We start from the raw sequence: 25,410 nt of genomic DNA on the forward strand, positions 1-25,410 counted from the left end.
TTATACCTTTCTTCCAGTGATATAACACATTAGTAACCATGAAAAGTGATTCAATAATTTTATTGTTTACTTTCTTATTGTAGCATAACATTAAGATTTTTAAAAAAATTTTAAATAAACATAATTGTATAACTAGCATCTAGATCAAAACAAGTGATCAACTGTTCTCCAGAAGTTTTGTCTTTTTATTTCCTATCCCTGCACTATAACTTCAGCTTGACCCCAAAAAGAACAAATATGGTTCATTTGTTTCCTTAGACCATGTAAATTAATTTATTTGTATCTTGTCTTTCTTACAACTGCATTTATGATATTTTTAAGTTGACATACAGAGTAATAGGTGGTGAAGTTTTTATTGCTATATAGCATTTCTTTGTGTGTGTGTTTAAATACATGGGTGATATATACCATGATATATTCATTCTATACAATGGGTATTTGAGTCATTTCCAGCTGACTGTTCTGAAAATGCTGCCATGAATACAGATCATTGGATGAGCACATATATGCTATAATTCTTGTCAGAGAAAAAGTTCAACTTTAGTAAACATGGACAGTTTTCTAAAGCAGTACAATTGATATTCCAGTGAACAGTGTAAGTTGTTTGGTGTTTACTTGTATAATTCTAACCATTCTAGCAGAGAAACATGCTTTTGGTTTACTGTTTTATATTGTGGTTCTCAATTTGCATTTTTGTGATGAGTAATAAAGTAGGAACAACTTTTCATTCATTTATTGGCCATTTGGGTGTCCTCTTTTGTGGGTATATATTCATATATGTTGCTTATTTTTTATTTGGGTTGCTACCTTTTTTACTGTTGATTTGTAGGGAATGGTTAATCATTTCTGTGCCTATTTTACTGGAGGGGACATATTTTTAACATTAAGATTCATTTTAATATAAAATTTATCCTAAATTGTTTCATTATCCATTCTCATAACAAAACATTTACTTGGTGCCTAATTATTGCCTTTATAAGGACAATGTTAGCCATCAACTATATAATATTAAATAAAAACAGAAACAGTTTCACACCCACAAGACTCTTATTATGTATCGGAGAGGTTAACAATAAACAAATAATGTGTAACTGAAAAATATGACCTGTTACAAAAGCGCTGTAAAGAACAAAAACAGGTGGGGTATAGAGGTGCTTCTTTTCAAATATAAAGACATCTCTGCTTTTAAATCTAAGATCCAATGAATAATAAATAGGTGGTACAAAAATACATGACTGTTTTTAGACTATATAAGAACACGTTCTGCTCCCTGAGTAGGGAATTTCACATGTTAAACATTTTACATGTTCTCTAAGACTTGAAAGAAGGCAGTGTTGCTAGAGCAAGGGTTGGTAAACTCTCTCTTCAAAGCTTAAATAGTAAATATTTCAGGTGTTATAGGCCAGATGGTTTTGGTAGCAATTATACAATGTTGATATTGTAATTTGAAAATATTCAGACTATATATATAAACAAAATGAGTGTGACTATAGTCCAATAAAGCTTTATTTTAAAGAGCCAGGCAGGAATCCAAATTTGATTGATAATCTATAGTCTTCCATCTCTAGATCATGGGGAAAGTGTTCAGATCTACCTGGACTCACTTTGTTGGCTTCTAATTAGCCAACTAGCTCCTTCTTCTGAACTACTCTCACCCCAGTGTATCAAAGGTTTGAACGTTCTAAATTCATTGATGATGATCTTCTCTGATTAAAACTCTACAGAAGATTTTTGTTGAACATGAACTTTAGTACTTTGATAGCCTCGGGCTTATGGGACAAATATTTGCAGGTCAGGACTTTGTAACCTTGGGTTTAAAGTGCAATACTGAGCTTTGTGTTATATCTCTGTAGCTGGAATCCTGTGATATAAGCAGGATTTGAAGAAAAGGATGGGATCTGATATCATGCCTTCTCCCTAGCACTTCATCATGTAAAAGTAATTTCTTCCTCTTCTAAAAACCCACATATACTTTGTGCGCTTTTCATTCTCTAAATTATAATATGCATACACATGATAATCCTCTCCTAGCTGGCTTTATCTGAGCTTGTCTTGAGTCCACAGTTGAGTAGCAAATATATGGTGTTTCAGGAGCATATAAATGAATGGATGAGTTTCACATGTTTTCCTTTGCCTTCATACATAGTAAACAGTTGGGAAATCATGAGTGGGTTCAGGTTTCCAAAGAAAGCATTGAAGAGAAGGCTCGCTCTTTAAGCCCATGTTTTTCTTTCAACATATTTGCTTATCTCTGTGTTTCTTTGCTCGCCTATTTCTACTCTGGAGAAATTTGTATTCTCTCTCAAACATGTACTTCTCACTTTCTTTCTCCTCACATATTCCTAAATAAGTTGCAATAATAACATTATTTCTTTACCAAAAAAAATAAAATAAAATAAAAAATATTGAAGAGAATACCAGAGACAGTTACTGGTTTCAGAAGTCAGAAAGTTGATAGTTGAAGGAAAATCATCATATGTCAATTTTCAAACAAGATATATGTATGATGTAGGGCATTAGCAATGACTAGGTACCAGAAAAAGAGTGAGCTCTGAGACTTGGGATAGAGACTGGGGGCTAGATCAAAAATCAGTACTAATCTACTTCAGCAAAAGAATTGAAGCTAGATGGATTAGATTAAAAAAAACTAGTCCAAAGACAAAAAAAAATATGATGTTGAAAAGGAAGATGGGAAATATAGATTTCCACATGGATGATAAAACTTAATAACTCTGAGATCTCTAGATTTATAAATAATAAAGTTATTCAATAGGAATAAAAAATTAAAATACCCTCCAAGGTCAATGACATAATTATTCATTGACTTTACTATGAAGTTACATTAAAATTCACAGAATAGTAGAAGTCATTTATCTTGATTCTTAATATGATATTCGTTTATTAATTGAAATAATGAACTCTGTATTTGTGTGTGTGTGTGTGTGTGTGTGTGTGTGTGAAGTGTACGGTGGGAGAATTCAGAATAATAGTTAAAACTTAGATCTTGAGCACTGACCATGCTACTAACCAACTACTTGAAAACTTTGCTCCTCTGAGCTTTAGTTTTCCACATTTTTAAAATGGGTTGAAAGTGTGCTTTCAATCATAGCAAGGCTGTAAAGACCAAATGAAAAATATATATAAAACTTCTGGCACAGGCAGAATACAAAGACATATTAGCAATTATACTTTAAAAGCTTACTCACCATGTTGACTTTCATCTGAAGTTATTGACTAAACTAGACTAACATAATGATGTGATCTATAATAGCATTCTTGTACCTTTTAATACCTGTGGACAAGCATCCATCCTGCATACTAGAATACAGACTGGTGGTTATAATTTAGGAGGTAGACCAGTGTTTTTCAACTATTTTTTACACCTGCAGACTAGCATGTGCCTATAGATAAGTGGTCAGAAACCATTAGGCTAAAATTTAGCAGATGATGGTTGAATACTTGATGTGCTACCAATAGTTGGATAACTTGGGTACTTAACCTAATCTGTTTTTCGTGTCTCTTTATGAGGAAAAGCAGCACTTCCTTTCCAAGAATTAGAATTATTACAGTCAATGTTTTAAAATAATGCTTGTCACAAAATAATTTCTTGATGAAATTTTTTGTAATTTTATCATTATTGCCATCATAATTATTGAGCATGTCGCCATTTTAAAGGAAGACAATGCATATTTTATTTAGTACTTATTTGAGATTACTTGGGAATGTATCAAAAGGGTTATTATGAAATTATAAAATTTGATATCCCACATTCAATAAATTATTTCTGGCATCTGTTCTTCAAAGCCTATTAAATTTACCTTAATCAGAGTCGTCAGGTTAAAACAAAACTGTAGCAGATCTTTTGTTCCACAAAGGAGTTCCCCAGTCTGTGTCTCAGCTGTCTTTATCTTTTCCAGCTGTCAAATTCCCTCTCATTCTCTTTCTCTCTCCTCCTCATAAGAAAAGCAGCTTTATGAGTATAGAGATTTGGAAATAACCCACAGGGAGTTTGTTCAAGTTAGAGCAAAAGATTTCAGACTGCCAGCTGGGAGTTAGAGGCATTGTAGGAGCAAGACTCAAAGACCCAAATGGAATGCTGGGTATTGAGAGGACATAGAAATGAGCCCTCCGCATTGAAAAAATTATTGGAAAAATTATTGTGGAGAGTATATCCTTAAACAACTTTGTACACAGAAATCTTAGAGAAAGAATTGCAAAGAAACAGCCTAGAGGATTGTTAGGAAAGTAGAGTTCCTCTATTCTGCCTGGAATAACCTATGCCGTCAATAATTAGCCCACAGAACCTCTGCAGGGGTTTAAGGCTACATTTCGGGACCCACAATGACTGAGAATTCTCCCTGTAGCTCAGCTGCAAAAGCAGAGATTATCCATAGTGCAGCTTCAACTTTGTCTCTTGATGTTTCCCTGCTGTGAGACTCCCCTGTGCCTCTCCTGTGTAAAGTGGGAATCATAATAGGTCCCACCACATAGGATTATTGGTAGACTATATATATGAAAAGTATGTAGAATAGAGCCCGGAATGTGCATTTGCTCTCATCCTCATTATTGTTCTCTCTAATTGTAAGAGACAAGCCTTCCCGGTGAAGCTTTAGTTCTAGAAGTGTCTAAAGTTATCTAGAGAGCTGTGTGTTGGTTTGCTTAGAGCAGGAACCTTAAAGTCCTGCAGGGCTATGTGTAAATCGCATTGCTCAAACTTACTACCTAATTGGCTTTTAATACGTTATTGTTCAATTAGAGCACAGATTTATTGTCTCACAGCTGGGAATAAAAATCATACCTGTCTTATAACATTGAGAGGATTACATGACAGGAATCATGAGCAACACTGAGCACAATGCTTACACACAGCGATTGATCCATAAATAATAATTATCATTTAAAAATATCTTTCTCATAAGCCCCCACGAATAGCTAAAGCAATTCTTGGGAAAAAGAAAATGGGAGGAATCAACCTCCCGAACTTCAAACTGCACTACAAAGCAGTAATAATTAAAACAGCATGGTACTGGAACAAAGGCAGAACTGCAGACCAATGGAACAGGGTTGAATACACTGACATCTCCCCTCAATCATATGCTCATCTAATCTTTGATAAAGGTGCAAGTAATGTGAAGTGGAGTAAGGAAAGCCTCTTTAACAAATTGTGCTGGCATCACTGGACGGCTGCATGCAAAAAAATGGGCTCAGAACTCTGCCTAACACCATGTACAAAAGTAAGATCAAAATGAATTAAAGACCTCAACATCAGACCAGAAACCATAAGGTACATTGAAGACAAAGTTGGCAAAACCCTCCATGACATTGAAGCTAATGGTATCTTCAAAGATGCTACTCCACTGTCTGAGCAAGTGAAAACAGAGATAGATAAATGGGACTATCTTAAACTAAGAAGCTTCTGCACCTCCAAAGAAACAGTGACCAAAATACAAAGACAGTCTACTAAATGGGAAAGGATATTCACCAAATACACATCTGACAAGGGGTTGATATCCAGGATATACAAAATACTGGTTAAACTCCACAAGAAGAAAACATCCAACCCCATCCAAAAATGGGCAATGAAATGAACAGAAACTTTCTCAAAGAAGAAATCCGAATGGCAAAAAAGCACATGAGAAAATGCTCTACATCATTAATCATCAGGGAGATGCAGATCAAAACCACAATGAGATATCATCTCACACCTCAGAGACTGGCCCACATTCAAAAGAACAAAAGCAACCGATGCTGGCGTGGATGTGGCGAGAAAGGGACACTCCTTCACTGTTAGTGGGAATGTTGACTGGTTCAGCCCTTCTGGAAAACAGTATGGACGATTCTCAAAAAATTAGAAATTGAGCTCCCATTTGACCCAGCAATACCACTCCTGGGAATATATCCCAGAGAGGCAAAAATGTATAGTTGAAGTGACATCTGCACTTGTTTGTTCATTACAGCACTCTTTACTCTTCCAGAAACTGGAAGAAACCGGAATGCCCAAGAACAGATGACTGGTTAAAGAAACTTTGGTACATCTACACAATGGAGTACTATGTAGCTGTTAGAAAAGATGAAGTCATGAAATTTACATACAAGTGGTACAACATGGAAAGTATCATGCTAAGCGAAATGAGTCAGAAAGAGAGGGATAGACATAGAAAGATTGCATTCATCTGGGGGATATAAAGTAACAAAATATGCAATTAATACCCAAGAATAGCTGAGATCAGCACCAGGAAGATTACTCCATAGCTTAGTGGCCAGTCGGGCATTCTAGAGGAAAGCGCAGCTCAGATAGAGAAAGGAACACCAAATAAAGGGTGTTTGGAGGATCCTCCCAGGAGGGGAGATACATGTCGAAAGTGGACTATGGACTGAACATGTTTGCCACTCAATGCCTCTTTTGCAGACCACAACACTCAAAAGGAGAGAGAGAACACAGGGGATTGCCCTGCCACAGATGCAGGGGGGGATGGTGGGTAGGGGTGGAGGGATATTATCCATGGTGGTGGAAAATGGGCACTGGTGGAGGGATGGGTATCTGATCATTGTATAATCAAACCCAAGCACAAAAAATTGTAAATCTACAACTGTACCTCATGGTGTTTCACTAATAAAAAAAATTAAAAAAAGTCTTTCTCAGATGTGACAAGTTCCAAGTGGAAATACAGAGACCTAGAGCTTAGTAGGGATCCTGGGAACTGTAGACTCAAACCCACACATGATGAGATTTAAGGGAAAAAAACTCCCTTTTCTGCATAACAATGTTTTTCAACCATTGCTTCTTTTGCAAAGGGATCTTGGCCTCTGTCTCTATATTGCCATTGAGTAACTAACTCAAATGTAACTTCTATGACTAATAAGAGCATGAGGCCTGGATGACTGCATATTATTGCTAAGCCGAGAGAAGTGAAGAAGGGGGCACTGTTTTATGGTCACCCGCACACAGTGGTTTTCTTTAAGTGGAGAGAGGTCATGGTCTCTATCCTTGGGATAACTTCAGCCATATTCTCTCATATGAGTTACACAAAACACTTTGCCCTCGTTGCAGGGGAAAAAATCGTAAGGGAATTAATAAACAAGCTGAAGAAAATTCTCGTCTGCCTTTTAATTATAGAAGAGTGATTGCTATGCTAATCATAATCAGCATCAAGGTCAAAAGTTTCTACCACTCCGGAATGAACATTTAGAAAATAAATTAACCAGAATACCAATGCTATTTCTGAACTCCCAGCTCATGTGGTTTGAAATAAAATGACATATCTTTAAGTGTGTTTTAAGAAGAGCCATGTAACACTAATACAGTGAATAAATGTTGTTCCACATATCTGCTAATGCTCAAAAGGTAGAGAGGAACCATTAGGAGGCCCATGAATCAGCATTATTGCCTAGACCATACAAGATGGTCTAGGCAAAAAGCTATAAATGGTGTTGTATTGAGTAAATTCTTGCTTCATCTCTGACAGATGTCACTACTAGATGTGTGAAAAGTACTTAGGTCTCTGGTTAATGTGGATGATGAAATATAAATGTATTTGGAAAATTCTAATTCACTTCATTTCCTCTTGAATATTGATGTCAATGTTAAAAATAACATAACCTTTAATACCTATAATCTTATAGGTGTACCTCTACCTCCCACTATGCACAAAAATAGATTTAAAATAAAGCAAAAGTTTAGTATCTTAATTGACATTGGCATTTTAATTTGTGTTTATTAAACAACATTCAGGTGTGAGCCACTAGTAGTGTGTTCTAGGGCCAATGTGTCAGAGATATTATTGAAGCCATGGAATATAATAAGCCACAAAATTAACCGAAATACAGAGAAAAGACAGTGCAGTGCTACAGAGAAAAGTTACAACTTGGTTGAATCTTGCAAATACCATGCTCAATAAATGAAGGTAGATCCCAGCAGTTGTGTCACAGGACCCTATTATGTGATTCCAATCACATGAAATACTCAGAATAGAAAACAGACAGAAATTAGACTTGTGGTTTCAGGGGCTGAAACAAGGAGAGAGTAGGGAGTGACTGCCCTTGGGTCTAGAGTTTCTTTTAGTGTGATGGGATTGTTTTGGAATCATAACAGAAGTGATGGTTATATAATACCATGAAGATTCATGTAACAAAGGAGCTGGAGCAGTAGCATAGCGGGAGGAGGGGGGGACATTTGCCTTGCACGCGGCTGACCTAGGTTCGATTCCCAGCATCCCCTTTGGTCTTCAGAGCACCACCAGAAGTAATTCCTGACTGCACGAGCCAGAAGTAACACCTGTGCAATGCTAGGTGTGACCCAAAAAATAAAAAAATAAATAGTTACAACTTCCTCACAGAAGCACACCACTGAAAAAAATATATATATAAATAAATGTAACAAGATTAAACAATAAAAAATATACGTGGTTAATTTTATGTTATAAGAATTTCAGTTTTTAAAAGTTTAAAGAAGAAAAGAAGGGGTATTATTGTATAATCTTGTATTGAGGTGGTACCTTTTTATTTTCAAAGGCTCACAGCACTAAAGGTGCATCTCAGGCTCAAGGTATGCCTTCTTAATGATTACAAGGAATTCAAAAACAATCAAGCAAAAAGGAACCAACTTGGGGTCAGAGCAATAGTACAACAGATATGATACTTACCTTGCATGTGAAACCCAGTTTCAATCCCTGGCCTCATATGATCCCCCAAGCTTCATCAGGAATGATCCCTGAGCACAAAACCAGGAGTTAACCCTAAGCATTGCTGAGTATGGCCCCAAAAACCAAAACAAACAAAAAAGAACTAAAATATAAATGAATTAAAAACATATAGCAGACTATATGCAATATGATCAAAGGGGAAAAAATCACGTGTACCAGAAAACAAATTGCTGACAGACAAATGTGTGATATAACCACTCAAAACTTTTTTCTATCAGAAGAAAAGACAAACATAGAGAAAAAGAAATTGAAAATGATACAGTAAGTAGTTCACAGATTGTGAAATGTAAATGACCACTGTATTTAACAAACTGTTCTATTAGTAGTCAGAGAAAAACAAATTTTAAAAAGCAGAGAGATCATTTCTCACCAATTATTTGGCAAATATTTTAAAAAATTTAACATGTGCATTCCTTTAATCCATTTTATTCTTAGAAATATGTTCCAAATATAAGCATATAAACATACTTCACAAAAATTGCATTGTTATTCATACCAAAACCTCAACTAGAAATAATCTAAATGTCCCTTCATAAGGGGAGTTAAAAACAATATTCTATCTGTTCCTTGGAATACTAAGCATCTACTTAAAATATTTCATAAACATAACTATCAGTGGGGAAAGTGTTCATTATTTGTTAAGTGAAAAAATAAATATTCTGAGTAATACATTTTAATATATTATTGAATCACAGTGAGATACGCAGATACAAAGTTGTTTATGATTGGGTTTTAGTCATATACTGTTCCAATACCATCTCTTCACTGGTATACGTTTCCAACTGCTAATGTCCCTAGATTCCCTCCTGCCACCCAGCCCCCACCCCAACAGCCTCCTCTGTGGCAGGCACTTCTCTCTGTCCCTCTGTTTCAATCTCTTCTTTCTGTATTTCTCCCTTTTTCTCTATCTCTTTGTCTTTCTCTCTCTCCCCTATTGGGCATTATGATTTGCAGTGCATATACAGAAAGATTATCATGCTTATCCCTTTACCTACTTTCAGCACTCAGTTCTTGTCCAAAGTGATCATTGCCAGCTGTCACTGTTGTAGCGGACTTCTCTATCCTAAATGCCCTTCCCCACTCCATTGCTTGTTGCAAGCTTCCAACTGGTGGGTCAGTCCTCCTGGCCCTTGTACCTACTGTCCTTGGGTTTCAGTCTCATACTGTTTTTTTTTATATCCCACAAATGAATGCAACCATTCTATATCTGTCCCTCTTCTGACTCATTTCACTCAGAATGCTACTCTCCATATCCATCAATTTATAGCAAATTTCATGACTTTGCTTCTTCTGATGACTGTGTAGTATTTCATTGTGTAGATGTACATAGTTTCTTTATCCAGTCATCTGTTCCCAGGCATCCAGGTTGTTTCCAGATTCTGGTAATATTTTTAAGTAAAGTTTTCTTTGTGGGGAGCTACACCCAGCTGTGCTTGGGATTTATTACTGGCTCTATGCTCTGGTGGGGCTCAGGGTGCTGTGCCAGGAATCAAACCAGAGTTAGCCATGTGCAAGACAAGCACCTTCACCCCTGTATTACCTCTCAAGTAGTTAAATATTATATATATTCTTCTGAAAGGCATTGACCTTTTCCACTGGGGTGTTTGGAACTATGACATTTTAAACAAATTGAACTCTCTCTGCTCAGGTCAAGTGGAATATGAGACTACATACTGTTAGTAGTCACATATACTGTCGACAGCTATTTGTATATGAATGGTTGATACTTGTTACCTCAGAGGTTAAAATTAAACAGAATAACAAATATTTCTTCAAAGATATACTCTTTGAGATTTATTTATGAATCTCTGGAGCTTACATGGTGCTGGATATGGGTCATGGACCTGCCTCTTCTGGGGCAGCCTATCCTAACTCTGACAAAGCCTGGAGATTTCAGTCACAAAGACCTGAAGACCTGAATTTTCAGCAAGTTAATTTCTGGGTGAGGCTCAGTCCTGAGAGAAGTCTTACATTTATTTCTGGTATTTCTTTCCTAATATCAAACAGGAAGTCCTGAATGAAGAAATGAAGGTTCTCAGAGACTTTCAGATTGAGCTAAGGGCTCAGAGATCAACCTATGCTATACTTGATTAGAAACTCATTGCTTTCCCTCCCTTTCCAGGGTCTGCCGGGATGCATTTTAGCCAGTGGAGGGAGGGGTTCCCTTTTCTAGAGTCTACTTCATCTCTACTCTCTTGAAAATTATTTCATGCAGCTGAATCAAATTATCCTACACAAGCATCTGAGTAGCTGAAATTGTTTAGAACCAGACCTTGCATTTAGAGAGACGAAGTATGTGCTGCTGTCTCTTGTAGGCTCCACCTTCCCTCTGTGACTTTATTCTGTTTAATTAACCACTTTGTGTAGAAGAGGGTCACGTGTCCCTCGATAGGATAGACAGTAGGATTAAAATTGATCATGTCTTCAAAGGCCTAGTAGAAAGCCTTTGGCTTTCAGTTAATGCTGGTTGCTGTGATAGTCCTGTAGTCACTCGTAAAGGATGACTTCTGTCCTCCTAATACATACATGGTCTTTCCACTCAGTGGTAATGTTCCCTCAGTAACAGATTTGTTCATTTATTCTTCAATATAGAGTCAAAGATTTGGCCTTGGTTACAACGTCCTATTTAATGAACTGTGTACCTTTCCATCAGTCTATCTGCTCTCTTTGTTTCTTATTTCTCCTTTCTTACTCATTCTCCTCAGACACACTGACCTCCATAAATATATATATATATACATATATGTATGTATATATATATATATATACATGCAGTGCTAAATCCTTTGAGTAAGTAATAATTCAGTGATGTTACCACTCACTTCTGTGACAACCTATTTGGTTATAGTTTTGACTGTATCAATTTAGTGATTGATATAAATTGGATGTCCCAACGTACACGTCCCAGTGTACTCTGCCCACTATTCTTGTTCTCCTTTCTCTGCTTTACTTCTCTTCAATACAAAGGCAGCTACCTTTTGTTTTCTCCGATTCTGATATGTTTCACTGCTGGAGAGATATGATAGTAATTAAGGCAATTGCCTAGCATACAGCCAACCCTGGTTAAAGCCCCAGGCACCATTTATGGCCCCCTGAGCACTGCCAGGAGTAACTTTTAAACACAGAGCTAGAAGTAAGTCCAGGCCACTGCCAAATATAGCCCCAACCTAAATAGTCCCACAATATCAGTGACTTCTCTTTGGTATCACTGGAATCTAGGGAAGAAGCTGGCACACTGCAGACACTCAATAACTTTGGGTGAATGTGTTAACCGAAACATCTAAGTGCTTCTTGAGTAGCAGGTGTGTTCATGTGAAGGGGAATGAAAACAGCAAGGCACTTTCTGCTTCAGTTATATCAATCCTATCCTGACATAACGTGGTTTTAACAAGCCAGCTAGCAGACTGTCATAGTAAATGTTCTTTATGTACAAGGCATTTTTATGCTGAGGGTAATAAAACAGCCCTCCAGCATCAAAATTCCCAAATTGAATGACTGGTTAACTATTAGACCATAAATAATTTGAGTTGATGAGAAATAGTCTAACTTCATAGAGTGGTTGTAGCTGACATTTCTCCAGTTCCATCTGACACATTGGAATGCTATAGACTAAATACATGATTCCAGATGACTGTTGTCTATACATGTATACCTGAAGCAAAGGTGGAAGTAATTATAACTTGGGGCCTAAGAGATATGGCTATGGAGGTAGCCAAGTTCATGAGCTGCATCCCCTATGAGCATTGTGAATCAGCAACACTCTGTTTATCCCAGTGTACCCTGCTGAAAAGGGCATACCGAGGACTGCCCTCAGCACCAGGGAGTGGACCTCAGTCCTCTCCCGAAAATGCTGACTCATTGCTCTGCGTGTTAACCATTAAATATTGGGGCAAGAAAAATTTGGACTGAGGAAGACAAGTTCTGCTAACAGTATGAGTAGACCTTTCCGAGTCTGTTTTAACAATTCAGAAATAATATGGAGGTGCTGGAGTAATAATCTGGTATGTAAAGCATTTGCCTTGCATGTGACCAACCTGAGTTTGATTCCTGGCATTCCTTATGATTCCCTGAGCTGCCAGGTGTGATCCCTGAGCACAGGGGTTTGCCCTGAGCACAGATGGTAAGCTCTGAGCACAGAAAAAAGTAACCTGGAAGAAATTCTGATTTTATTTAGTCACTCAAAGTATTTGGCAATGTCCCTGGCACATTGCAGGGACCCAGTTATCATAATTGTGGTTATTCAATCTGAGTCTTAACATCTGTCTTAATCTCTCTCATATCTTAAAATAGTGTTTGGTTCTATATCACATAAGAGAACTATAAGGCAAATACAAGCAGATATCTTATGGAAATTATGGGAATGTTTTTTGACTTCCCAAAGTAGGCAGTCATTGAAATCATCTCCAGGAATGTACTCTAAGCCAAAGAACTCCTTTGGAGTTAGTAATGATTCAGAGGTGTTCCCAGTCACTTCTGTGATAGGCTATTTTGTTATAGTTTCAACTGCATCAATTTAGTGATTGATATAAATGGGATAGGGCTGGAGCAATAGCACAGTGGTAGGGCGTTTGCCTTGCGTGCAGCTGCCCGGCCGAGTCGAGTTTGATTTTTCCACTCATCTCGGAGATCCCAGCAAGCTACCGAGAGTATCTCGCCTACACAGAAAAGCCTGGCAAGCTACCCATGATGTATTCAATCTGCCAAACACAGTAACAACAAGTCTCACAATGGAGACGTTACTGGGCCCGCTGGAGCAAATTGATGAACAACGGGAGGACCATGACCATGACCAATAAATGGGATAAATGTGCTATATGAGGATACACAGTTTAAGGATGAAGATTAGGGGCACTCCATAGCCAACTGTGTGACCAGGGCAATCTTGTCCTCTCTGAGACCTGACTTCTCATATGAACATTGAAAGCAGGATATTCAGGTACTTCATTTTCAAGAAGTCTTAGAAAACTCTGTGCTTCAGCCCCCTCTCTGTTAGATAGAACTCTAAATTAATCCTTGCAAGAAGAAAACCTATATTATGTACTAATCAGCGTTAATCATTGAGGATCTTTATTAGAAGAGATGCAGACAAGATGAGCCAGGAAAAACTCCAGAATTTTTTTTGTTTACTCCTCCTCTATCTCTGTAGAGTTAATGAAAGATGGAACCACTTAAATTTTCTCATATTTTCTATGCCATTTTTAATTTTGTTTCTATTTTAATTGAGTTTGGTGGTTTTCAAACTATAGTTAATGTAATATTTGCTGTTGATGTGTGGTGATCTAAAACACACATTTGAAGTGATAGGACAGTGAATATGGCATTTGCCTTGCAAATAGCCAAACCAGGTTCAGTCCCCAGCACCCTATATGGTTTCCAGAGCCCCACTGCTAGGTGGTGTAGAAGTAGGAGCAATCCCTGAGCACTGCTGGGTGTGACCTACCCCCACTTTTTCCACCAAAAAAAAAGTTAAAACACACATTTTTGTCTTCATGATTATTTGAGAAAATTTTTAATGGTGCTTTAGTCATATTATTTCTTTTCTCCCTTTCTAAAACTTAACCTCTAAGTTGTTTGGGTCCCCTCAATGAAAAGAAAATGTTGAACCACATCGTTTCTATGACTTCTTTCTTGCCCAGATAATAAAGGAGATGGTAAGGTTATTTGAAAGTGAGACACTTGAAAAATAAAATTAGGTCACATCCTTCAAACCACCCAGCAGGCCACAATAAAGAAATGCAAGTTGCCGGAATGGCCTGGGGGTGGGGGGTGGATTGCAGATATTTTTGAAGCTTCGGAGGCTGCACCCCAGATCTACAATGAGGATGGAGAAGGCTCAGACTCAGGCCACTTGAAAATCATGATGAAGCAGGTGAAGGTGGTACTGTTCACTTAAGGGGCGGCATTGGGAAAGAGCAGTGGGTGTGAACACCACCAGCCAGGAACTCATAATCAGGGCAAGCATCAGAGAAATTCAGTTACTTTTATCCCAGCCAGTTCTAGGGGTTAGAAATGAGGGAAAGTGGGTTAGAGGAAGGGAGAGGAGACTTCAAGAAAACAATCCAAAATCTGGAAAAATGATTCAACATGATAATGGTCTTGGGAGAGCACCCATGAAACAGGGTGGTCTTCAGCCAAAAACTGCCCCCATCAGAGAGCCATTGAAGGTTGCCAGCCATGGCAGCAGAGCAGCCAGTAGATCCGCATTTGAATATTGGGTACCACTCAGAGGGGCTAAACGCCACAGGGCTCTGGACAAGTGTTGGCTGCTCTTTTCATAGAGGTTCAAACCCTAGCTCATCAATGCCCTAACTCTGTTGCTAGCTCTGTTGCTGAGATGTGAATAACAGCAGGTTGCTGTAGGATTTTCAGCATCTTGAGAAAAGCTTGAGGCAGATCAAGCACTCAGGATGAGGTTGAAGCTTTTTTGAGATTGAATTTAGTTTAGAACCAGCAGTCTACAGTTTGTGCAAATTCCTGTGAACAGGGCATAGATTGAAATGGCGACGTGAGCATTGTTTAAAAAGATTTGTGATATGGGGCTGGAGCAATAGCACAGCAGGTAGGGCATTTGCCTTGCACACGGCCGACCCAGGTTCAATTCCCAGCATCCCATATAGTCCCCCGAACACCTCCAGGAGTGATTCCTGAGTGCAAAGCCAGGAGTAACCCCTGAGCATTGCCGGGTGTGACTCAAAAAGAAAAAAACAACGAAGTCTCCAATGGAGACGTTACTGGGCCTGCTCGATATAACAAAATTAAAACCCTAGGATAGAGAAATTGCATCATTAGGGAATAGTAGTAGGATCTGTTATAGGTTCTATGAGGTATAAAGTTGTTATTGCTTACTTTACTGTGTGTGTTGTGTGTGTGTGTTGGGGTGTGACATTTCCATGTCAATCTGATACCTAGCAAAACCCTCAGACCCATTTTCTGGGTTGTATGAAAATCAAATTATACGTATATATTATAAAGCAACTACAGAAATATATTTAATAGTCAGTGGAAATTGTTGTGTTTTTTCTTTCGTCTGGAGGGATTTTCTGGAATGGGATGGAATTGCTAGAGGAGAAAGCAATGCAGTTAAAGATGGAATTCCTCCCGTCTGAAAGGGAAAGCCAGAACCTCTAGTCAAGTTTAGGGTTCTCTTCCTTTCCCCAATTTGTGGCCTCTCTAAGCCTTTATAGATATTGAGTGACGTTTGGAAGATGATCATATGAAGCATTTCTCACAAATATTAAAGAGCAAACATTCAGTGTACCCCAGAATTGGGTCTAGCCTCGGTTGTCTTAGCATTTGTCCTTCTTTTCCAGAAATGAAGATGTCTCTCTCCTTCCTCCCAGAACTTTACCCTTTTCACACCCTCTTCATAATTCAGTGCCTGCCTGCTTGACACCAAATGATGTCACCTTTTGCCATTATCATTTTATTCTGCTGAAAAACACACATAACCAGACCCAAGGCCCATGAGTTCTTGCTAACCTATCAGATTGTGCTCTCCCCTCAGACTAGCTGACAATATGAAAGGCTTTGCCCTTGTCCATTTTCTAAGTCAGCCTCTGACAGCAGTACCTTGTTCCCAGGCTACCACAATGGGAAGTGACAAGGACATTTTCCCAACATACAAGTGAGAATAGAAGTGGGGGCTGACTTGGAGAGCAGACAATCCCAGACTGGTCTATCCCTCGTGACAGGTACCAGCCCCATCAAACTCATAGAGAAGCTTTATGTGTAAGTTTCTTTGCATCAGTTAAAGGTCTGCCTTTGATTGTATGCAATAGAGCCTGGAGCTGGCTGAGCTATGCAAAGGAGGAGCATTAACTAGAGAAAGGAAACTTTCAGAATTAAAGGGCAGATGAAGTGCCCAGAAAGGACAAACTGGACTCAGTAGGAGATTGCGATTGAGTTAGCAGAAAGACTGCCATTGAGATAGAACGCCCAATGCAGTACATGATCCAGATTCCCCAGGGAGATGCCGACTGATTCAGTGTGGTTTCAGCTCAGTGGAAAACAAAGAATTTTCCTACAAACTAGCTAAGTCCTGCAACAAAGAAGCAGTGAAGGGGCTGATCAGAAAATCCCAGTCCACTCTGTAATTCCCTGAACCAAATCAGTATAAAGCCTACAGATGAGGCTAATCTGCACAAGAAGAGGAACCATTTTCAAAGCTGCCATTCCCTCTGGTGCTGAGGAAGGTTCCCTGAGGCCTGTCCTGCCCCTCCATAACAGAGCATTCTGAGTTACATTTCAAAAGAACTAAGTGCATACAGGTTCCACCTTCACTCACTCCCATAAACCCCGTAAATCTACTGTCTTTGGATAATTTTTAAAAATCTCTATCCTCAATGTGTTTTGATTGCTGAACAAAAGCCGCCTTATAAAACATGATAAATAAAGCTGATAATGCAGGAAAGGGGAGGCCCACAGATAGACCCAGAGTCCCTGTCTCCCTTTTGAGCTTCGTTTTTCTGGACTGTGAAATTCCCTGAACTACCTTTCAGGAAGGAACAATGGGTATTCTCAAGAGTTCTTTACAAGCAGTTAAATGTGATGTGTCTGTGAAGAGAAGACCTACTCCATACCCAAGTACATAGTGAACATGGATGGACTAGGTGTTCATCAAATGCCAGAGCCCTCTGGAAAACAGTTTGAGGGACAACCAGTAAGTGGGGCAAATGTCATTTGTATTTGAAAATCAAATTTCAAGAATTCTTGAGCGAGTCAAGCAAACATTAGAAAATAGAAGACGGGGAGGGAACAAAAGAAAATATGGGATCATACGTCATTCATATATTCTTTTATACTTAAACCAAGCACTTATTACTTGATAGATATTATACCGAGTGATCAGAATACAAATAATGAAACTCCCATAAACCCTCATATTCTATGACACACCTCGGGATTTGCCTCCCTAACAAATATTTTTAGGGTTTCCTAAAACAGGTTAAGCATCATTATGGAGAGCGGGGGGCCTAATTCTTTGCCAATGGAACCTAGAGGTCTAATGCAAGGGCCTGAGGATGCAATACTGCTCGTGCTATGGGGTTTTGGTAGTACCTGGGTTAACCCATCATGAGCTCCAAATTGAGGAAAGAACAAAGTATCTTCACCTGGTTAGTCCTAGTTTATATTTTCTTTATCATTTGTTATTTTATTTTATGAGCTTTCATCCAACCCCAAATTCTTTCTTATGCCCCATTTAAGCAAACTAGCTGCCCCCTCCTGGGCAGGTACCTTGAGTGGGCCATGGATATGGCCCTCCTGGTCATAACTAACTGTTGCCTCTCACATCATTGTTGCTTTCCTGTGAACTTGTGGAGCAAGACTGTTCATTGTCTCCAGAGGAAGAACCTAGAGAGATCTATAATTTATCAGGGATAATACCATATTCCCACAAAGTCAGGGAAGTCAGAATAAAAACTTCGGTGGTTAACTATCCATTGTATTTTCCTTTGAAATAAGTGTCCCAGCCTTTGGAATCTACTGTAACATCAATACTTAGAATTAGGAGGGTGACTGAGGCATGATATATGAATTAGTAGGACTCCTTTATTAAACAAGGCAGTTTTATTTTCTTTCTTTTATTTTATTTTATTTAGACTTTTATTTTTATCTGTCTAGAATAACAGTTGAAAACCCAAGCCAGTCTTCTGCAGGTCCCATCCTATGTAGGAGAGAGAAATCAAGAGAGATTATTTTAATTTCCTTGTTGTTCAGGAACTATTTGGGGTCATTAAGTACTTACCAGAAACAGTTAATTGACAATCACTGTAATTGTTTGGCCTCTTTCTGAGGATGAATTGCCTCTATAATACTTTTGATGATGCCAATCTCTAAGAATGGAGATGATTGATTATTCTATTATTTGACTGACCAAATCATGACAAGAGATGACATACATGTGCTTTTATAGTTTCTGGCCCACTGGAAAGTATTATTAAACCAAAAGGGAACTTTAACAAATGAGTCCTTCAGGGACTGATTTAGAAAACTTTTAAGAAATGTGCATTAGGGTGTGTGTGTGTGTGTGTGTGTGTGTGTGTGTGTGTGTGTGTGTAGTGTAGTGTAATTGAGAGATTTTTGGGTAAACAATCCCTTGACAGTGTTAAACTATGCAATGAATTATAGTTACCTGCTTTCTACAACTTCTTGTACATGATACGAGCATATCGACAGTAGAATTGATCCCAGGAGACAGAGTATGAATGTGATAACAGGACTTCTTACACTAAGATGCTTGTGATTGCAACATTTTAAATAGAATGTTTAATTGCCTTTGTCTTTTTTCCTTAATTCCCTTCTTTCCTTTTGCCCCCAGTAGGGTAATATTATAAGAAAATGAAGGATATTCTTGAGAAAAGGGAAAAAATAAAAGCTCTTAAAAAAACTAACATATTAATGTTCCAAATGTGATAATGTGCATACAGAAATTTTGTATTTAAAATTACTTTGCCTTTTTGTATTTGACTATCACTTCATCACAACCAACTATCTCGGCTCAGTGCCTTCTCTGTTCTTCAATCAATTGCCACTAAATTCCACTTAAAATTTTAAGCAAATGTGAAATTCCACCAACTGGCAGAATGTGGTTTCATTTAATGTTAATGAAACTTGGTTTTAAGTAACATCATGGATGTTCTCATTTGCTAGTCTAGTTGTTTTAAGTGGGCAATGGAAGCCCCAGGATGTTAACATAATGCAAATCAAACATGACAGTTTTCACCATGTTTTGCATTGATGTTTAAAGCCTCGAAATAATACTTTTTAAATTTGAGCAAAAACAATTCTCATGAGAACTTTGCTGTGTATGGATAAAGACAGCTGACCTTTCTAGGATGTTCATTCTCAATATTTGAGCAACCCACATATAACACAAAAAAATATCCACTGCTGGCCTACTCCAAATTCCTCTCCAGAGATTTGCACATCATAAAAAGAGGCAGTGCTGCTGAAACCCAGTGATAAGAAAGCTCCCTCTGCCTCTGAGTCTCACTTACTTAAATGCATCCTCTTGCAGATGTGCAAGTGACAACAGTTCATGTCCTTCTTGAGCAGGATACAATGATGACGGTTGTTGGAAATTGCATTAGTCAAATTTCATCACTGCTTAAGACTGTTCACAGGCTTTCAACATGAAATTTTGTAAGGATGTTACCCATTCCCAGCTTTGTTATAGCACATTTCAACTAGCTTTGTGAGTGAGTCCTTGGGGAAACCATGTGTAAAATTAGCACACAGAATACAGATGTCTTGGAATTATAGTTCCTTTATTTTACAGCATAAGTGTGTGCCAGTCTGTTGTTGGTTGTAGTCTGCTGTCTCACAATATCCCCTGTACGGTGTCAGGCCTTAGACTAGTTCTATACTGGTCCTTTCCCATGGTGCTCACGCTGGTCGAGTTCTAAACTGTCATCCAATGTCTGCTATTCTTAATGCTACTCTTTGCCCTTTTGACTTTTTCCTTTGTTCTCCAGCCATGCATGAGTATGAGAACTGCTGCTTCTCTTTCCTCCATCTTAGTAGAGTTGAAGGGTCAAAGGGAGAGTAACCTGTTCTGGACCTCTTTCATATTTTACTTCTCTCTGCTCTGAGCCTTTCTCATTGTCTGAATAGCACACCAACTCCCCACACATGTAGGTGAGATAAATTTGGACTAACTACATTACCAAATACACCTCCCTCCCCTCTCCAGTTTCACTCACCATGTAACCAACTAGTCCCAGACACAGAAATGAAAGAAAGTTTGGAGCAGGGAAATAAAAGTCAGCTCTTAGGATGTCTCAGAGAAGTTACAAAGGACATGAATGTCTGTGAAATGTCATGGACAACCACAGCCTGACGTTTTTGGGGTTAGATTCATAATCTGTTGACTCAAAGGTCTCTCTGCTACCATTGACTTTCCTGGATATATGTTAATAGAAATGAATGCACCTTTCACTCCTACTTGTATATACTCCTGGATAAGGGTTTGGATTCAAATTGAAACATCAAAGCCTTCTTGTTTCTTAAATTATCTTATCTTATGTTAATTATCTTATCTTATGTTAAGAGTAGTAACATGTTACACTCTCCCTCTTCTCAAGTTTTTACCAAGAAAATATATGATAGGCTTAAATGTGTTATTTTCTTTCTATTAGTGGTACAGTATAAGGGACTGGAGATAAAGTATGACAGGTAGAATAATTGCCTTATGCTCCAACATGGCTGACCCTGGTTGGATCCCCAGCACCCCACTGATCCCTGACTGCAAAGCTAGGATTAAGCCTCAAGCATCATCCGGTATGAGCTAAAGGTAAGGTAAAGGTAAAGGCCCTCCCGTTGATCGTCGATTTGCTCGAGCGGGTCCAGTAACGTCTCCATTGGAGACTTTGTTGTTACTGTGTCTGGCATATCGAATACTCTCGGTAGCTTGCCGGGCTCTCCGAGAGGGGCGGAGGAATCGAACTCAGGTCGGCCATGTTGGCTGCGTGCAAGGCGAACGCCCTACCCGCTGTGCTATCACTCCAGCCCAAACAAAAACAACATAAAAGAAAGGTTATATGTGAGAGAAGGGCTCTGGAACAGGCTGTTGGGACTAAAACCAAACTTGACCACATTTTAGTTTTGTGATTTGAGTCTCAGCTTCTAACTACAGAAGGTGAGATATCATGCAGTCGCTGTCCCTATTACTAGAGAGGAGATAGATAGATAGATAGATAGATAGAGAGAGAGAGAGAGAGCACGGTGCACAGAATGGAGCACCAGGAGGCCTAGAGTCCATTTCACCTCAAGAGAACTTAGTCTGTATCTTGGAAACCACCTTTACTGTCTGTCTCTCTATATTTTGTTTTCTTCTTTTATAAAATGGGGGTTTGGAGCAGGAAACTCTTTCTGTGACTCTTTGTTACTTTCTATTCTTTATCTTGCTTGAGAAGGAAAGAGACGTTTCCAAATCCCAGATATTATCATCATAGAGCACCATAGTTTTGAAGTGAGTATCATGTGAATTAAAGTTTTTTGGTCTTACTACTTTTTTTTAGCAATATTGGGATGGGTTGCCACCAAACATTGCCACCTCACCATCTCCTCATATGTGCAATGCAAGTTAGGGTGATGTAAGGGTGTAGGTGAGATTATAAACAGAAAAGCACTTGTCGCAGTACTTCTGAATAGTAAATGACTGTGTAGCATTCCTAGAACTGACATAATATATTGCCACAAAATTTGAGACTTAAAACATGTATTACTTCATATTTATGTATGCTAAAAGTCAAACATGGACCTCATTGGGTAACAGTGGTGTTACAATGATTGTTTTCCCTTTCAGAAATTGTTATGAGCTGAATTGTGTTCCCTCAAATACATATATTAAGATTCTTGCCTTAATAACTTCAGCATGTGAATTGGAAGATAAGGTTTTAGAGATGATTAAGTCATATCAAGGTTATTTGGTTGGGTACTGATTTGCTCTGAGTGGTATTTTATAGGGAAAGGGAATTCGAACACACGGACATCAGTGATGTGCATTCAAAGAGGGATGATCACATGGAGACAGAGCAAGAAGGCACTAAGGAAAAGGCTTTGAGGGGAAATTCAGTCTATGAAAATTTATTACAACTCTAGAAAACTAATAGATTCTTTAAGAATTTCTTCCTTTACCTTCTGTAGCTTCTGTGGTATGTGTTCATCCTTGATTTGTGCCTCACTTGCTCCATCTTTGAAGTCACTAACAGCTGGTAGACTTCATCTCACTTTATATGGCTCTGACTTTCTCTTGGGCTTTCCACCCCACTTTTAAGGACCTTTGTGATTAGATCGTACCTGCCAAAATAATTCAGGGTTATTCTCCGTCCTGAACTCAGCTGATTAACAACCTCAATTCTATTTACAAACTGAATTTTCCTTTGTTACATTACACACATAATCACAGGTTTGGGAAATTATCATGCAGACATCTTTAAGGGGTCATTATTTTGCCTAGTACAGTGTTAATTTTAGCTGTTGTGTGGAGCAAAACATTTATACCATCTTTTCCCATTTTCTAAGTCCAGCACTAGAATAAAATTGCTGAAGAATCAAATTTCACTGAGTAGGGGCAGGGATGGGGGACAGGTGTCATGGTCCTTCTGTAGTTTGGCTTTGCTTCTTCTTATATAGAACAAGCATCTGCTGACACAAGTCTCCCTGTGCACAGAAAATGTGATGTTCCAATGAAGTGAGGTTTCCTTAACCTGATTCAGCTGATATTTCTAGTGAACTCTTTCCTGTTTGTTTAGAGGTTTTCTGGTCTTGGTAGTATGGTAATCGGAGTCACTTGTCACGCAAGTTCTAACAGATCTACGATTCTAACTTTAAGAAAGGAAGTTTCAGAGCTTGTGTAGGTGGGGAAGGGCAGAAATTTTATAGTTCTCACTACATATTTGTCTTTAATGTGTCCTTAAAAACAAACAAAAAATACCCCGAGGACTGTAATCTTTTAAAAAAATAGGCACTAGTGGCTGACACTAGTGGTACTGGTATATACCAGCAGTCACTTGAGGCATGATAGATAACAGCTAGTGAAAGGAGCTTCAAACTGAAATGGGAATTGCTTATGGAACTGATGTAGCCCAAGTGTGAGCTTGTCCAGATCCAGTAATTTCAGAGTATCTGAAGATTTTCTGCATTTCTTCCTCATCTCCAGAATTCACTTTTATCCTAGCCTCACTCCTAGTGTAGGATTTTGTGGTACACCAGTTCATTGCAATTCCACCCCAACGTTAGCCTACAGCAAACTCAATGCAAAGAGAATTCTACCATTCTTCAAATTCCAAGGCAAAATTCCAGGATTTGCCTGAATCAGTTTAGGCCATGGCTCTATCCCTAAATCAATTAGTATGTAAGAAACACACAACAATGATTGTCCTGTTCACTCTACTTCCCCAGATTAAAAGGAAATATCAGCCACAAGCCAAATACACAGATGGATCATGAGGAGGGAAATGGTTCCCAAGTAAAAGCTAGGTGGAGTTTCAAAGAAGGGGCAGGGGAGTGGAAACATGTTCTGCAGAAACTGCCAAGGTGCACTCTTGGGTGAGGTTTTATTGTCACTCTGCAGAATGGAGCTCGGAGTTTCTTATTTATGTTTTCTGTCTTACTTGGGCACCAAGGATCCCTGACTGGACATTGGGAAATTCAGTTCATCCAGAAATTTATAGATGTTGGGATAAATGATACACAGTGGATATGAAATAAAGGTTATTTATTACAAATAAGCAGCTGAGAGGGCTCAGCTGCTGTTAGACTAAAGCAGGAAAGGAGTGCGAGGTTCAAGTAGCTTAAGATTTTATAATGTTTAGTGGTGGAGTTGGAGTGGTGTTTCCTGGAAGCATTGGAGTTTGAGTGATGTGACCACCCCTGCCTCGTCACCTTGACAACCTATGGGGTAAGTTGTAAAGGGGAAGGATAGGACATGAAAACTCTACCGTCAAACTTCAGAAAAGTGTTCAACTCTTGATTACACACTCTTTCTCTACTTTGGACAAAAAACTCGTAGAGGCCAGGGGTTTAAGTAAGCCTTCCTCCCAGGCTTTGTTTCTAATCAGTGATGAAAGGCACAGTGGGAAAGTTTTCCAGTTGACATCCTACCAGTGGGACCCACAGAGGCAACACGTATGATCTGCACATGTGGGTTTTAATTCATAAGCTGCAACAGGATAGATTTTCTTAGAGGGAAAAATAGTTATCTTAGAGCTAAGGCACTAGATTTTGCTGAGCTCAGGATGCAGAACTTGGAGGTGGTGCTAGGGTTGATATGAGCATAAAGATAAATAAAGCAGAACCTTCCTGGCTGGAGCGATAGCACAGTGGTAGGGTGTTCGCCTTACAAGCGGCCAACATGGCCGACCCGAGTTCGATTCCTCCGCCCTCTTGGAGAGCCCGGCAAGCTACCAAGAGTATCTCACCCGCACGGCAGAGCCTGGCAAGCTCCCCGTGACGTATTCAATATGCCAGACACAGTAACAACAAAGTCTCCAATGGAGACGTTAGTGGGCCCGCTCGAGCAAATCGACGATCAACGGGAGGGCCTTGACCTTTACCTTTCCTGACATGAGAAACAGGTGAAGCAGTGCGTGAGACAGGGGCAAGACTCTTAAGATTTGAAGTGAGAGTGGGTCCTTGAGGTAATAGACACAGGTGAAAGGGTGGTCATAGACATTGGCTCTGATGGGGAGAGCAGTTGGTACAAGGGAATGCTTTAGAAAGGGGATGATCCAACAGATCATTGCGAACCTAGAAACATGTCTATGGTCTGGATGATGAGCTCAGATGGGTGCAAGATCTCAACCAGTATAACCATGCAAAAGAGCAAATTGGTGCCACATCCACATTCCAAACCAAATGCAATCTCATAGATTACAGAATGAAGGAAGCTGGATACAGTGTGTTCATATAGGATAACCCCACTCCTCTGAGATGAAATTAAGCTAAGAGGATAAACATAAGACTAGAGATTACTGGCGGGGTGTACTGAGGTTTGTACTGATATTTGGGTAGTAGTAGGAGGGAGCCTGCCAGGACGAAAGAAGATATAAACCTCTCATTTGACTGAGAGGTGATAATTTGGGTGTATACGAGTAAGCAAACTAAACCTTTTTTTTTTACTTGATTATTTTATTTTATTTTTTTCTTATTTTCTTATTAGTGAAACACCATGAGGTACAGTTATATACTTATAATTTTTTGTGCT

Source organism: Sorex fumeus, unplaced genomic scaffold (assembly GCF_029834395.1).
Source record: "Sorex fumeus unplaced genomic scaffold, SorFum_2.1 ptg000072l, whole genome shotgun sequence".
Lineage (NCBI taxonomy): Eukaryota > Metazoa > Chordata > Mammalia > Eulipotyphla > Soricidae > Sorex > Sorex fumeus.